This window comes from Pagrus pagrus (genome assembly GCF_965226575.1).
Source record: "Pagrus pagrus genome assembly, chromosome: 21".
Taxonomy (NCBI): domain Eukaryota; kingdom Metazoa; phylum Chordata; class Actinopteri; order Spariformes; family Sparidae; genus Pagrus; species Pagrus pagrus.
In genome coordinates, this window is record NC_140208.1 from 21,471,710 (window position 1) to 21,484,248 (window position 12,539).

The following is a 12,539-nucleotide window of genomic DNA, read 5'->3' on the forward strand; positions in this document are numbered from 1 at the left end:
TGATTTCAAAGTACTTCCTTCATAGAGATAATTTATCAGGATTCCAACTGTCTTCCAGTCTCTTAAAACCAGGGTCAACAGAAGAAGGAATAAAGTAGAGATTATCAACAGCTGGTGTGTGAGAGGAGTTTACATGTGATAGAAAATGTCTTTTATAAACTGTTCAATGTACTAAGAATGTTACTCATAGTAAAGTTGTCCCTGGTAATTGTTTCATATTATTTAAAAATGTTACACTTGATAGTGAGAATGAGCTTAATCCTTGAGAGTGCAGGTCTAGTCATATTGATTGAGGGTCTTGTGCCACCCATCCTGATAGGTTTATCAATTGTATTGATCAGTGATAATGTTGATTGGTTTGACCACAACCATAATCTTTCCCTACACAGTAGTTGCAAGGCACTAAGACTGTAGAAAGAAATAATAATGATTCAGTTTTTTTTTATAAAACAAAATCAGGGTTTGCAGAATTGTCCAATATCAAAATTCTTGTCTGTTGAGAAGTTAATGCTTTAGTTTCAGAATCCATCACTGATGCAGGCTGCAAGAAAATACCTTTCACTTCACACCATGTTAATGTCATAAAGTCAGAGCAGAAACAATAAAAACACTGTCCTTAAATCTGATGGTGGGTTAGCTGAGTTTAGGTTTGTTCTCCGCTTTACAACACAGATCTCTACATCTTGTGTGTGTTTTACTTTGTGATTTTAACGCAGTGGTTTTCACAGTGTGACTGCTAATCAGTGCTGGTAATAGAAGAAGTGTCAGTGTACAACAATGACTGGGGCCAGGCTGATAAGACTTGAGTCACACTTGTGATCCATTTCCTCTGAAATTTCATGACTCTGCTCAGACATAACAATAGTAGCTTTGTGTGGTCAGAGAGGCAGGATGTGATTTATGATTTGATGTTTCTGTGATGATTGTGAAATGGGGCCTTTACGCTACATTTTCCCACAAGTTACAGTGGAACATACTTTGCATACTTCAATAACAGCTTGTTGAAAGCATACTTTAAATCTAACGGAGACAGCATCATGTAGAAAGACACCGGCCCAACATGACCAACACCACAACCACACCACACCACAACCACAACTTGTAGACTGGTGCCTCGTGTCAGTGTCCACTCTATAATTATAACCAAGTGACAAGGCACATCTCTCTGAGTGGGCTCGACTTCAAGAGATAGTTCAGATGTTTTTGACACAGAGTGGGATCAATGATTCGCTGGTAACGATATCTGTATGATCCACTTCAGAGTGGCTTCAGGCACCACAGGGGAAAAATGTTCCCAGTGTGAAGCTGGTGAGGTATAATATCTTTGTCACTACACTAGTACCACCCACTGGTCTGTTGAATCACATGAAAAAAGGGAACGGACCGGTGTGGAAGGGATGTGCCTATGTGTTCAGGGTGTGACATGCATTACACCCTCCTGGTAGTCACGTACTGATGACCAGATCAGCCAAATACAGCAGCCTGGTCAGTGCCTCTACACCATGACACTGTAGCATCTCTTCATTAAGCATCCCTTTAGTTATATAGTTACAATATACAGCTATTTTATGCCAAAGTATAATCCTTTCCTCAAACTAACCAAGTAGTATTTGTGCCTAAAGCTAACCATACTGGGACCGTTTGACAATGGTAATAGTCTTAAGTCATAATATGTCATAATATGTGAAGTGTTTGTCAGTAAGCTTTATTTTGAAAGTCTCAGCAGACGTTGGATATGTATTTTGACTAACCTGACCATGGAGACCTTCACATGCAAACTCAAGAAACCTACTGGAAAGGTGCAGGTAGAGCTGACCACTGACCAAGCTGCACTGTTTGATGAACTGGGAGTATGATCATGTGGACCAGATACAGGTGACAGCTGTGTGAGGGTTGGTGGGAGGTGGTGACAGTGATATTTATTTTAATTGTCAGAGTAGTTTTCTGTAAGAAATCTATGCAACCATACCTGCGCCGTCTGTTGGATTACTAACTAGGGAAAGTGGTCAACTTCCACAAGCCCCCCAGACTCTCAGGGGCCCAAGTTAGTAATGAGGATTTAGTCATTTAGAAATGATTTAATCAAAACACAGGATCACTCTTCACAGATACTGCATCATTAGCTAACTGTTGTGCTTGCATGGTTCATAAATCAGCACAAACTTTTTTAATTTATTTTACCGCTGGGGAGATGGTCTTCGTATAAAACTGGGCTGTTTATGCAGCAGAAAGACACAAACAGAGAAAACAGAGAAAAAGGCCTGTGGTTTTCCCTTTTGCTCAAAAGGTAGAAAACCTACATTAACCAGAATGCATTGCACCACACCAGACCATTAAACACTACTGACGACTGGTGACTTACTGTGAGTTGGGTGGTGCTTGCAGTCCGTTTTAAACAGGAAACAGTAAGGCAGCCAGCTGGTAACAAACAACATGGTCTAACATCTGAACAGTCACTAAAATCTGTTTCTGATACATGTTAGGGGAGAAGAGACCATGAACAGGACTGTGCTCCATGTGTGATCAGCACTGCCTTGTTTTCACAATACAGAAACAATACAGTGACTTCCAGTTAAGTCACCAAGGGATTTTGATATTTGACAACACATTGAAATTAAATAAAATTAAAAGAGAAGAGAAAATAATCATTCCTCTTGCAGCTTTTCACACGACAGACTGAATATCAAAATGTTATAGTATTTAAATAGTGATCCTTTATGGGGATGTGAACAGATTTCTATAATCTTACCACATTGGAAAGGTTTTTATTTCCCAGCAGCCACCCACCTCACCTCAGAAGATATCCTTTAATATTGTTCCTAAAATGTCACTTGTGCTCTAATAGCACCTTAATTCAGACGGATGTTTGCGACGTTTGGCCGTCAGTATTTATTATCAGTGTATGTGCTCTGCCCGGCAGCTTGTTTGAGCAGCTAATCGTTCAGATGGACTCTATCTAAATTGGATGGTGAGGCAGAAAATCCAGTAGTCTTTTAACTACCACGTGAATACTTTTAAAACCTCCCTATCTTCCATTTGGATATGGCCTAATTGAAAAGCAAATAGTACACATGAGTGCACCCATGAATCAGTGAGTGATATCTCCTTAGCTGCCGGAGGAATGAATCTCTCCTGCCAGGCCTCCTCGTTCTCTCGCGTGTTTTCCATTGCTTCAAATGGCCTCGCTCACGCACAATCTATTGGATTATTGTTTTGGGGATTAATGTCTCGATGTAGATCCTTTTCACACACACAGTAAGTGGTTTCTGGGACGACTCCAGGCCTCTCTGTTGACTCACCAGATGGACGCTGAACAAAGACAGGCTGATACACTGAATGTTCAAGGTGGACGTGGAGAAGATGAAAAGAAGTGAAATTCATTTGTAAAAAACAGAAGTGATCAAAAACTGATGGTGAAGATGAAAATGTTTGAAATAACAGTACTTTATTACTTAAGTGTAACTTGTTGTATTGGTATCAGTGTTTGGATCCATGTAGTCTATTGTATGAAATTACTTTCTGCAAGAGGCCTATTTTCTATAGAGGAGGGCTGGACGTGAGCATGGTTCAATGTAAATGTACATACATGACTAGTATTTCCCCTTCCTGCATCATTAAAAAGGTGTTTTTGTAAAAAAATGTTAATTTATCTTCTAAAAAAGTCCACAGTACAGAAGCAATATCCCAACGTTCACTTTTCACCTGAAAAATAACATGACAAGAATCTAAATCCAAATCTAAGTGGACCAGTTCCTTCATGGCCAGAATCTGACTCTGTCACATGTCAGATCTTACATACATCATACATACTGAACTAAGTCAAGACATAAAGAAAATAATAATTTTATTATTTTAACAATGTACTTGTCCTGACCTAACTGATTAAGCGATTGATAAACAGATTAAATTAATATATTTTACCATTTATGTTTCTAGAATAACCCTTTATGTTCCAGGAAATGCTTTGTGTGTGTGTGTGTGTTAATAGACAGAAGGTAATGGTAATTACAGTAGAGATAAGAAAAAGGACAATAGTATTTAGGTTCAGTGAGGCCATGAGTAGGTCTTGATGTGTTCTCACTACATTGCTGAAGACCTGAATCACATCTGTTTATTGAGTGCTTTCATTATTGTAATTGAATGTGTTTGCAGAAGTTTTATGGGTAATAGATTACTATCTATGTAGGGACTACTGGCCACAATCTAACATTAAAGTAATGTTACAATACATTACTTTTTCTTGCAATGTTATACACATGATTATTTCAGTTTCAGAGATGACTGTACAGAAATTTATAATCCAGAAATATGTTCTTTTTGTTCACATTAAGGATTGGACCTGTTCTGAACACTGAACACTTCTGTGTGACACTATAACTATTGTACCTGTTGTAACCTGTCAGTCTGACTCTTAACACTTGACTGAGACTATCTGCTGAGGAAGGCCGGTCAGTATCAAGGGATCACTCGACTGTTGGACTGTTTAAGGCAATGGGATCTTTAAATTGCTATATAAATGTATTCAGACGGTTTGTCAACCTACAGGTTATTCTGACTTTCATTTTTTCCTGTAGTTGGACTTCATCCTCTTTGGAAAACATAGTCCTGGTCAGTGTTGCTGTAAATCGCCTCCGTACTCCGTACTACAGCTCCTGTCAGTCCCAGAGGCTGTGTTCAGTCTCAGTCTGGTGTCCAGCCATGTTCACTTGGATCCTGCTGAGCCCGTCTGCTCTCCGTGAATCCCCATGATCCAAAATTGCAGTCCTGGCAGACTTAGCTTATAAGGCTACCAGCTCCACAGCTAACTGAGCTAATGTCAGCTAGCTATAGCCAAAATAGCTACAAAAGGTTGAGCAGCAGTTCGCAGTTACTCTGGTGATGCTGTCTTGGAGACATCTTTTGTTTCGAGGACTAACACAGAATTCTTGCATGCTATGCCAGGTAATTATACGTCCTTCTGTCAAATTTTTATATATTGTCTGAACTGTGCAAGATACAGTTTCAAACCTTTATGGGTGTGTAGGCTGAGTTTGAAGAATGGTGTGGTTCAACCCATGAGAGCTGAGTTAGTGGGCATCACATCTGGTGTGATATCATAGCAAGACGGTCTCTAGTTTTGGAGCTATCTTCTGATTCTAGGCATATTTTATAGGTTGCACCTTAGAAATATAGTCATTTCTGAGCTTTTGTAGGGTAAGAATATCAGCAGAGTAGGGTGGGTCAATCCTGTGGCAGGCTGCCACAAATAAACCAGTGTCTGGAAAACACTGACACCTGGCTGCATGAGTGTCCTCTACATGTCTCCGCTCGATGTATGTTTTGCAAGGCTGGTGGGCACCTTGACTTGACGCAGCGGTACTTGTGAGGGGCAGTATATGATGGCCTTGGAGTGTGCATATAGAGTACATTTCTAAAAGGTTTGCCATGGTCTACTGCCCTGCTGACATGCACATTACTGTTGTCTCTGGAGTACACGCTGGTTTCACTTCTTTGTTTTGAGCTATGGTGTCGGCAGTGCCACTTGAAAGTCTGTCCACTCAGCTTGGACCGTTGCACTGATGGAGAGTCTTAAAGGAGAAGTCTACAGATTTAACACATGACTATCAGATTACTTTTCATGGGAGAACTCCTCAGCCTGTGAAAAATATCTTCTGGCCATGTCATAGTGATGCCATCAGGATTATTTGAGTTTGGACTTGGAGACTAAAGATTTACTGTATATAAGAACGTCGAGATACTGACCGGAGGCAAGGAGTTTAAAATACATTAGCATTAACCAATCAGGGAGCATCTAACAAAAATAAGATGTCAAGTTGAATTTTAGAAAATGTAGACAAAAATGGATGTGTTGAGCTTTTACTATGATTCTTACCCCTCTGTGTGTCTTGTAAGACATGCAATACTGAAGCACTTCCATAGTATACGTGGTGATGGAGTGCTAGTAGGTACATTTATTCAAGTAATCAAACTCCAACTTAAAGGTGCTCCAACTTTACTTGTGTATTTCTTTTTTCTGCTACTTTATATTTCTATTCTAAATTTTGGAGGCAAATATTGTACTTTATATTAGACCGCTACATTTATTTGACAGCATTAGTCACCAGTTACTTGGTTGCAGGTTAAATGTATTAGCACTGAATATAATAATCGGAAAAATGCTGAATATTGGATCTGATAATCAACCCGTGATATATGTAAAATGTACTTTTACTTGTACTTCTGATACTTAATGTCGATGACCTTTAATATTTTAACTCAGTATCTTTACTTTTCCTTAGAATACATAACTGGTTGTAGAGATAGTCTCTTCACTCAAACAACAATGGTTATATATGTAATTTTCTCTTCTCCCATTTATTTTTGCATCCAGACTGGAGCTAATGAGGTTATTCATAGTGACATGTGGTCATTTTAACCTTTGTTTCTATTATTTATCCTGCGATCTCTTCTAGAAAGCTCATTTCTATCAGGTTGGAGCAGAATGACTCCATGATGACACCAGACCACAAACGTTTCTTATCTGTAGATAAAGAAACCTAATGAGACATTTATCAAAGTCTCACAAACAAACTGATGATTGTTTTGTTACCAGATGAGATAAACTAACTAAATGATGATGAAAGCATAATCAGATAACGAGTTCTGATCTTCATGTAGTAGTTAAAAAAGCCAAATACAGTTAAATCCATGAACAACTGACACTCAAATAGAGAATATAGTCTGAGAATATTCTATATAGTCCATATTATGACTGTAATCTGTACTGAATGTCCACTATGATGTTGTCTGTGATATAAAGATAATGAGCCCTCAGATCCAGAGACTCTCTGCAGATCATCAGACTGAAGCTGCTCTGGTTCTGGAGCCAAACAAGGAGTTTCTCTGCCTCTGGATCTGAGGACAGTAACATCAACTGATGCGTTCAAACTACTCAGCCTTTCATCTAAATCCTGACAGGTCTTCACTACCAGTCAATCTTAGAGAATACTGTGAGAAGATGATGATGATGTTGGTGAAAGGGGACAGGTGGTAATAAGAATATATATTATTTATTCTAATGTTTTTTATTACAGTTTATTATTTGTCTCTCTTCCTCTTTTTAAATGTATTTAAAATAAATTATTCTATCTGTTGTTTAAAGTGTCAGCTCAATTCAACTTTTAAATTGTAAAGCCCTTTTGAGCTTTTGTTTTGTAAGAAAGGTGCTTCATTATATTATCATATTATCAATTGTTTTACATAGTTATAATCACTTTATATAGACAGTAAATACACATATATCAACCACAAGGTCTAAATATAATAACTAAGGAGTCAGGCTCGCAGCTATGGAACAATTTACTGCAAACACAATCAGTATTCAAAGGTTTCACAACACAAGTGGCTTTAATGATAAAGCGTACTTACACTCACACACACACACACACCATGTACATTACATACGCACTTACACACCTGCATATACACATGTGTTTTATCTGTTCTGATGTTTTTGGCCTGAACTGGTCTTGCTCTTGTTTTAACCCAAGAAGGGGGGCTGCAAACTAGATTCAGCAAGGTGCCCTAAATACTGTACACATACTGACTGCACTTCCTTTTCCTGTGTATGAAAATTAAGACTCCTCTACATCATCTCTGTTAAATGGGCAAACAAATTAATGTGAAATAATTACAATTTAGAACAAACAGATGAATAATAGTAAGATGCTGAATGCAGTGGAAGTAATGTGAACATAATAAAAAACGGTAAACTTGACCCACTTCTCATCACTAACTGTTCCTGGCTACAAGGAGCACACTGTGCTAATGGCAGGTTAATGTTGGTGTGCCACTCACTGCATCCCTCATGGTCCACCCAGGAACATTTGTCATCATTATAAGTGTTCAGAAAGCTGTTTGTTGGCCACCCAGCAGAGCACATGAGCCGCTGTTTGTTCTCTTTCAACACCGATCAGCACACGGCCAATTTAACTGGTAGTTCCTCTGAGCTGAGAGCTGTAGACATGACTAACTGGTCCCAGGCTGCACTGATTAGTCTGTTTCCTACAGTGTTTGTGTGTGTGTGTGTGTGTGTGTGTGTGTGTGTGTATGAGAGTGCACATACACACAGGGTCACATTATGTTATTATAGCACATTGTATGATGGCTGCTGGTGCCCATGAGGTTGGTTTATTGTCACACTAAGGTTTGCTGAAGATGAAACTGTTCTCGACTCACCTGTGTCTTTACTGAAGGAAAAGTTCACCCAAAAATTAAACTTTCATTGTCTATTCCCTCCATGTCGATGAGAGTCAGGCGTAGTCTCGTAGTCCACAAAACATTTCTGGAGCTTCACAGTAAAACAGCATTGCAGCATTCTCCTAAACAACTGAAGCAGCTGGAGACTTGAACCATAAAATTCATGAGTCAGGTCACGTGACTCGGCCTCACACTTTGGTGTTAAACCCTTTTTTTAGTCAGTTCAGATATTATTAGTTATTTTGTTTTTCTTTTATCAGTTTTTAACTAAAAGTCTTTTGATCTTTAAGTTTTTATTTTCTTCCTCAGAGAAGGACAGAAGCACCCTGAACAGTGACACAGTTGTTTTTTATTGCTAACATTCACTGAACCAGACTGAAACTGTGCGTTAACCACACTGTGATCATTCTTCACTTCTGTCCCACAAAATGCACATTATGTGTTATTTGCAGCACATTTTTTTAAATGCCAACACAGTTTTCAAAACTGTTGAAATCAAAACAGATTGATGGTAAATGTTGTGCATCTCTGCAGTAACAATATCACAACACACAGAAGATCTTCCCTCTCTATCTTATAGATGGAGAACGAGAACCATCACTGTGCTGTGTCAGTAAGAGTGATCATACCAAACATACTGCTGATGGATTTTGTTGTAGTTATTATCACATCCGTGGAATTTCAGGATTTTTTTATTTTTTGTTGTTTCAACCTTTTATTACAGTATTTAGAAATAAATTACTACATGCCACGATGTGTAAAAACATAAAGAATATTGCAGCAAATTGTGTCATTTCTGATTTAATTCTTGTTGTATATACTTTAAAGTTTAAAGTAAAGTCCAACTTCTTTGGAATCAGGGTTTTATAATGAAATACTGATTATATAAAAATCATTCCAACTTTAAAGGTAAGAGTATATTATTTATGCAGTGCTCCCTTCTGTGACAATTATTGGCAGTGTGATGGCTGAACGAGCTTCTTTTGAGACGTGAGAAGTGTTTTGTGTTATTCAAAGTCCTTCAGCCGTTCTTCTGTCCATCTGTTTCATTCTTAACTGTGTGCTTCTGTACAGCATCTTTACTGTGTGTGTGTTTTTACATAAAACTCTCTGAAACAATGTGATTGTGATTTTGGGCTCTATAAATAGAACTGATTTGATTTGATACATTGTAGGATATTTATGTTATTTATAAACAGACGTATAACCAACTTCACATTCCATTTCTCAGCTTATATCCTTTGACTCTTACATTTACATTGTCTGTTTGTTTTATACTTCTATATAATTATTTAATGCAGGAATGAATGATAAATGGTTGCTGTTTTTAACTGTCCTCTTCCTGCCTGTCTGATCTCACCGGTGCTTCAGTAAGAATATTTACCGTTCTGATTTGTACGTCTCTCAGCGTCTGTCTCTCTGTCCCCCCTCCTCCCTCTGTCTCTGTCCCTCTCTGTGTCTCCGTGGCTGCTGGCGACACGAGTATCGATGTACGCTGTGTTTTCTCTCATTAATTTATCAGCTCAGCAGAGGAGGAAGGCCTCAGCGGGGGGAGATAATGGCTTCCATTTGGCCAAGGTCAACAGTCAACACATTCCTCAGTCGTTCAAATATAACCACACATTAACTTGTGTCCACCAATACCACAAGGGCACGCGCGCGCGCACACACACACACACACACACACACACACACACACACACACACACACACACACACACACACACACAGAACTAATAGATTGCTAGTTGTGATTGTCCTGCTTGTCTTTAAAAGTTGTATCCTATTAAAGAGGTGATACTTAGAATATCATGTGAATATCATATTAACTTATGAGAACAGCTACAGAGAAATAAAACACCCTGCACACCTGATGGCATCTGATCAGCATCTGTTTGGGAGCTGAAAAGTACTTTTACCTGTTTAAGAGATATATCTGCTCAGTTTTTTAAGGTTTTGATCAGGTTACAATTTGGTTGGGGAAACTGTGATAAAGGTCAGTATCAGGGTTCAGTCACGGCTTCACTTCATTAATGAAAACAACACAGTGATGATAAGGTAATTTTTAATTCATATTCCTCTGATCCTCTGTTGTAGAGCTCCATTCAAAACTATTAAAAACACATTAATGAGCTGCACTGTTACACTAGGTGACACACATACAAACACATACATGATGACTCAATCCTACATGCAGAGACACAACAGAGCACCATGTGTGGATTCATCTGCAGATAAAAACAGTCCCAACAAACTACAATGATCATCTGTTTTTAATGAAACCACTGAGACCTTTTAAAAATGAAACTTCTGTGGGTAGTTTTGAAAGCCATACGTGGTCTGGGATCTATTGACAATACACAAAATACACTGTAGCATAACAACATATTCTTTAAGAAATTAACCTTTCTAATATAAAGAACCCTTGAAAAAATTAACATGATGATAACATTCATAAAAAGACATAAAAATCACTAAACTCAGAGCAACCTTGTGCCCTAAAGATTGCACTTGCACTATACTTCCAAATTGTAGTAAATTAGTAAAAAAAAAATTTTTTTTTTTTTTTTGAGAAATGTTATTTTGTTTCAAAAAGCTTCAAATATGTGTTTAGGTGAAGGAATCTGGTATAAAGTAAAAGGCATACTGTCTTGTTCAATATTTAACAAAGCCCACCATCTTTCCTCACCTTCACCAGAAACTTTGAAATGCCTAAACAGAACCGTAAAACATTATTCATGTTTTAGTTGCTATGAAAAACAAATGAAATACACTGACAGTGAATGTGTGAGTCATGACAGAGACATTGTCACCAAGCCAGCATTATGTCTCTGTAAACATGTTACTGTTACCAACACAAGGTTACCACAGTGATTATATTATATTATATTATGTTATATTATATTATATTATATTATTATATTATATTATATCATATTATAGAAATCCAGATTCAAACATTCAAAGTAAGAAATAAAATGATATAAGACTGTATATGGTGTAAGATTGAGTCGTCTCTTCCTGGTGTCAAAGGCCCCATTACAGTAACATGATGTGATTTTCTGACCTTACCACACTGTTCTGCTTGATCTAATACTTGTCTTTACTTTGACCTAACCACACTGTTCTACTTGATCTAATACTTGTCTACTCACTTAGTCATTATGTCCACATTACTTATCACACACACACACACACACACACACACACACACACACACACACACACACACACACACGCACGCACGCACGCAAGCACACGGCAAGTAAAAAAAAAACAGGAACTAGGGAAGCACTGCCATGAGTAAATCACATAAATAAAACACTATCATTAATAAAATATATCCAATTGGGTCAAAAAATCTCGGCCCTCCAGTCAGAACAAGTCCGCCCTGCACCCGTCCTGAACAGAACCCTCTTTACAGCACCAGCTCAAAAGTCTGAGTGAAAAGCTGAATCCCTAAAAAATGCACATGGATCTTAGAAAATCCCAGCCTCAGCACGCCCCCCTTCCCCTCAACGACAGCACGGACCCCACAAGTCCTCGCAAAACCAGTCGACCCACGCCACTTCAGCACGATCCGACAGTGACCCCAAAGAGCCCAAAAAATATGGTCAGAGCTGATTTGGGGGCCCAGTCCGAGCATTTATGAGGCGCTTTGGAGAAGATTTTAAATCTTGAGATACATATTGTGTATCGTGGTATAGTCCAAAACTATTGTGATGTTATTTAAGGCAGTATTGCTCTGCTCTAATCGCATAATGATTACAGGAATTGCCTAAAATTATGATTTAAGAATACTGCAGTATTTGATGAAGGCATGTCAACTGCAACTGCTTTCATTAACAGGTATTGTAGTATTTTATTCTCACCACTGGACCAATCAAAGCAGCAGTAAGACAGTGGGCCAGTGATGGTGGTGCATGTGTGTGTGTGTGTGTGTGTGTGTGTGTGTGTGTGTGAAGTGACCAGATCAATCGGGCACTTTGGAATCAAGCAGCTATCTGCTGAACATTTCACCCACCAACTGTGTGTGCTATTCCTCTGAATGTTGACTTTACCGTGCACAATTTGTGAAGCATTACACAATACAGAGGCTGAGATCAATGTGCATACTGTTGGTTTTGGACGAGCCTTGTATGTGTGAGGCCGTTGAACCCCTGTAACGTCCCTCAAACGAGTTCATGAGAGCAATGAGCTTTAAACATTAAAACTTCCAGTCAGCCCGGTGTTCTCTCTACAGCTTCAATAACAAGCCTCGCCAGCCGTGCTCATCACCTGAATTAAAAAGCACTGAACAC